The sequence below is a fragment of the Herpailurus yagouaroundi genome, unplaced genomic scaffold, assembly GCF_014898765.1.
Source record: "Herpailurus yagouaroundi ecotype Mexico unplaced genomic scaffold, PumYag 162, whole genome shotgun sequence".
Lineage (NCBI taxonomy): Eukaryota > Metazoa > Chordata > Mammalia > Carnivora > Felidae > Herpailurus > Herpailurus yagouaroundi.
This window is the reverse complement of record NW_024412403.1, coordinates 51,355,002-51,360,372: the sequence shown is the minus strand read 5'-3', so window position 1 is coordinate 51,360,372 and position 5,371 is coordinate 51,355,002. Positions and strand designations below refer to the sequence as shown.

The 5,371-nt window shown below is 36.1% G+C and overlaps 1 non-coding gene across 1 annotated transcript; it reads right to left on the bottom strand.

Annotated features, from left to right (window-relative positions):
- Nucleotides 1-4,599: 4,599 nt before the first annotated feature.
- Nucleotides 4,600-4,690, bottom strand: TRNAL-UAG (transfer RNA leucine (anticodon UAG)). The gene has a single exon. It is a non-coding gene; the product is annotated as a tRNA-Leu (tRNA).
- Nucleotides 4,691-5,371: the final 681 nt, after the last annotated feature.

The following is a 5,371-nucleotide window of genomic DNA, read 5'->3' as shown; positions in this document are numbered from 1 at the left end:
TTATAATCACTTTTTCAGGAAAATGAAACAGGGATTTCTTGCAATCTGTAAGTACAAATAAAGAGAGTAATAATACATGTAATTCCTTGCTTCAGAATCTTTTATATATCCATATATTTCTTTTTTTGAAGTTTATTTATTTTTGAAAGAGAGAGAGACAGAGACAGAGAATCCAAAGCGGGCAATGTGCTGATAGCAGACAGCCGGATACGGGGTTCCAACTCACAAACGACGAGATCATGACCTGAGCTGAAGTCGGACACTTAGCTGGCTGAGCCACCCAGGCATCCCTATCTGTATATATTTCTAAACAAAGTTCAAACTGCTAATATTTCCCAAATTCTGACCTCAAGATCCTGTTTAGGCTAATTGATCTCTCTGTTCCTCCGTAGCAATCACACATGCCAACCAAACTGTTCTATTCATGGTTCTTTGAAATTACTCTCACCTATTTTTGAATCTTTGTTTGCCATTCTTCCTACATTCATTTCCTCAAAAATCCTGGCATGTCTCTTTCAAAGACTAACTGAAATTCCACATTTTCTGAGAAGGTGTATCTGCAAAATGCAAGTGGAAGGCTTATTTAGTATCTTCTTGGTAATGCTAACTTCTCACTGTATATTTTTGTATCAATGCTCCAACTGCTTTATAATCTGAAAGTACTGCGAGATTATTTAGTCTATTCATTCTAACAGACTACTTCCCAACAGAACACAGCCATGTGCTCTGTAACTGTTTCCCACAAGATAAATTAAGTAACACCTCATTCCTGGGGAGGTCCCACTGCAGGATTCTCTTGTGGAATATATTTGCACAACACACATTTGCTCAGCCCACTGAAAAGGAGTTGCTCAAACAATAAATTATTACTTGAGTTAGATACTATTCAGTAATGCTAATTATGACCAGAAAATCGTCAGAATAACATAGAATTTGGTTTATAATTACTCTGAATCCCTTACCAATCAATTTATATTTGTTATGATTCAACATTATCATCTCAACCAATCTCAGTGGCTTAACATAGCAAATGTTTATTTCTCAATCATGGTATTCATTGCAGGTAGCCACAGTTTTCCTCCATCTAGTGAACAGATCTATAACTCCATTTTTTGTGATTTTTTTAAACACTTGGTCACCAAGGCAGGGACATACAGAAATGGAAGAGGCATAGCAACATTAAACTGCTTTGGGCCCAAAGTGGCATATACCATTTATATGCACAGTCCATTGGCCATGGCCAATCAGATGGTTCTAACATCTTAAGAGGTAAGAAATGTTCAGGAATACATGGAATTCTGATGGGCACTATTTCCTTCTGCCATGTTATCTGAAATTAATCTGCTAAAATTTAAATCTATTTATAATTTGAGTAATTTTAATTTTTCCATTAAATCCAGGAAAGATTAGTTTTCTTCCCTTTTCTATCTCCTTACTTCTCCCATGAACATGTTTCTTTTTATTTCACATTTTACTCTTACTTGCTATGAATTATCTGCCTTCCATTCATGGTTTATTTAAATCTGAAATATACTTAATCCCCAAGTCAATTACCTTATATTTGGGAGGCACCCCAGATACTTTGGAACTCATTATAGAGTCCCTTTTCCAAAAGCAAAATTATCTTCCCATTACACATAAATACTATGTACACGATGTTCTGTTAGTCCTAAAAGATAAAAATATGGTCCTAAGCAATATCACGTAAATGGCCAAATCAAAAGAGAAATGGACAAAGGAGTCAGACTTAAAGAGATCAAATTGTTAATAGTTGTAAAGCTGATACTAGGAGGAGACTAGGTCTGCTAACAGAAGCAGGCTGATACTCCCTTACACTCTCTGACACTCCTCGCCCCCTTTACTCAACATTCCTGCTCAGATTCAGGCACAGTTGAACAAATACAGATCTTTCTTCCATTTAGGGACAGGTTAGTTATTGTAAAGGAGAGAAGAGGTAGACTAACTTGAGAGCAGCCTGCTCCACGAGAGAGAAAAGTATAAAGGAATTGAGCCATACAGGTTCATTTCTTCTCTATATATACCAGTGAATCAGGTAAATCACTTTTCCTCTCACGGTGAAGATTCAGTAAAGAGCTGTGAAAAAAATAAAAGAAGGGCACCTTCAAAACCTTTTACCTGGAGGGATATTGAGGGGGAGAGAAGACTTTTCCTCCCCTCTAGAGAAACGTGAGGGTGAAGAGTGAACATTTCTTCTGTCAATAGAAGGCATCACAAGAGGGCAGAACTGGAGTTGCTCTGTGAAGAAAATTTGGAGGAATGTACATTGCCCATTCATTAGTATAGAAGCGGGGAAATAAAGTCTGTGCTTAACCAGCAAGACTTTGTTGGTATATTTTCTCTGGGATGGTAGGTTCTTTGTCTTATTTCTTCTATGTATATCCTTAGCACCAGGAATTGTAAGTTGCATCTACTGAGCACTCAGTAAATAGATTTTGAATGAAAGGGGGAAGCAGCCAATTTATGTGGTTTTTAATGTGGGACTTAAGAATTAGAATTTTATAGAGATGTGTGCAAATTTTCAAGTAAGGTCTGACATGAACACAACACCATTTTAAGAAGATTAATCAGGCAATGCTTTATACGATGAATTGCATTACCGAGAGTCTTGAGGGAGGGAGTTCAATTAGCAGATAATTGCAATAGCCTTAGGATGATCTGATGGTAACTTTGATTAAAGTAGAAGAGGGTGTAGAAGAGGGTGGGTCTGGGAGAGAGTAAAGGACAGTTTATGTAAAACCCCAAAGAGGAAAACTGGCAGGACTTGATAAATGACTAGAAAAGAGAGTGTGTGGGGAAAAAAGGACAAAAAGATCAACTGACTCATAGGACCCTTGGAGGAATAAATATAAATGTATGACATAAGTATTGTTCTTTTAGTGGAATTACACTATTCATAGAGGAAAAACTCATGGAAAACAAAAGAAGATGTCAGACATAGATTCTGGGGGTAACAGGTGCAGAGATAGTAGCTAGAAGTATAGTAACAAATGCAGGCCAAACACATTTTGCAACTGAGAGATCAAGAAAGCAAAATAAATCATTGGAGACACTTCATTTACTAGGGAGGATGGACTCAGATTTTTGTATTGTTTTGAGTCTTATGATCTTTTATGAAAACATGTATCAACAAATATGTGTCAATTTTATTTTTGAAATTGATTTAAATCATTCAAATTCTTATATAAACGTGAATATAAAAAATTATATTAATAAATACATGACCCCTTAATAACATAACCATCATATGTATATTTTTTAAGTCAAGGATAACAACAACTAAGCAAGTATGAATATGTATATAGAATATATAATTTGCAAAAATTTAAAGAAAAGTAATGCAGTAAAGGGGTGTTAAATTCAAGCTAGGTAGGGGCGCCTGGGTGGTGCAGTCGGTTAAGCGTCCGACTTCAGCCAGGTCACGATCTCGCGGTCCGTGAGTGCGAGCCCCGCGTCAGGCTCTGGGCTGATGGCTCGGAGCCTGGAGCCTGTTTCCGATTCTGTGTCTCCCTCTCTCTCTGCCCCTCCCCCGTTCATGCTCTGTCTCTCTCTGTCCCAAAAATAAATAAACGTTGAAAAAAAAATTATAAATTCAAGCTAGGTAGAATACACAGATATGAGATATAATGACATCAGCAAGGAGATAGAGTTTTAAAAAAAATGGAAAAAAAGATGAAATGCTTGATAAAATTCACTTCCTTGCTCAAAAATCACAAAGGAACATAAAGAAACATTTTATTCTCGTTATTTAATTCTGTATATAATGATGCATAAAGATTCATTTTCTGATGCAATTTGATAGCACTCAATGTATCTAAAACTGGATACTTCATAATGACAAGATCATGTTTTGTTTGCAGTTTAGAAACACAAGGCTTTGAATACAATCTGAGTATTTTCGTTTTTTTTTTTTTTAACTTTAAAAACTGAATAAAGAGGTTATTACAGCTCAGTCTGCAACTTCAAAATGCATGACTTGGCCTTTAGGTTCATTCATACAATCCTATAATGATGGTTTTCTAAGGGAAAAACTGAACTTACAGAAGTTTTAGTATTTTGCACTATTAAATCTTTTTTTGGTAGAAAGCAATTTCTTGAGGTTAATACTTTTCAAAAATAATTAAAAACTATATTTATTGGGAGAATGACCTGGGCCTTTAGTTTCATCTTGTTTTATAATTATATATTGATGGCAATATGATCAATAATGCTAGCCAGTAATCACTTACCTATACACTAGCCATTATTTTCTTTTGTTAACCAACAATATCTTAAAATCTTTAGAAATATGAATAGATGCTCTTCCATTTTTTATTACTAAAAATTATCATCCACATTGAAAATACAATAGTCCTAGAAATCAATGGGCATTAGCCATATCATGGGAAGATATATGCAAAATAGTAATAATAACAACAACAATAACAACAACAATGAAGTTGACAGTTTTTTGGTAATTTTTTTAATGTTTATTTATTTTCGAGAGAGAGAGAGAGACACAGAATATGAGTGGGGGAATGGCAGAGAGAGAGGGAGACACAGAATCTGAAGCAGGCTCCAGGCTCCGAGCTGTCAGCACAGAGCCCGAAGTGGGGCTTAAACCCACAAACCTGAACCTTGAGATCATGACCTGAGCCTAAGTCAGACGCTTAACCGACTGAGCCACCCAGGCGTCCTGACAGTTTTTTAATAAAAATAATAGAGACAAAATAGGAAAACTGTTGCAACATTAATTAGTAATTTATTTGGGTACACTTTTAAAGCTTTTCTTTCGACTAAGCAAATTAATTTGGTCTACGAGCCTGCATTTCTTCTCTAGCAGAAGTCATTTCATGTATTAAACAAGATAGCAAAGAAAAAGGTTTTCCTACTCATTAAAGAGAATTTTCTGTCAGGACCATCTCAGTTGTTCTGAAAATGACAAGGGAGGGTGCTTTCCCATGAGGCTAACTGCAGTTTCCTATATGCTGTGATATATGACATTAGACATGGCCACCAGGAAAGGAGATACTCAGCATGTTTAGAATCATGCCGTTCTAAACAGTATTGGCTTGTTGCACACACCATACACACATGTAAATAGGCCAAGGGCGTTTTGACAGCTGCTTTCCAAAGCTGGAGAGCAGGAGTTCTTGCTTCAGGCAGTAGCCAACAGATCCCAACTACATCTGGGTTTCAGCCTATTTTTAGTGAAGAATTGGTTTTGGGAACAGAGTGAGTTGCAAGATGCATTCCTCCCTTCTGTGATCCAAAGGACACACATGCATACTATCTCCATGTGTAAAGTTTGAGAAATAGAATAAATTTTGTAATTTTAAAATTAAACTGAGGCAAATGCAAATGTTTTCAAATT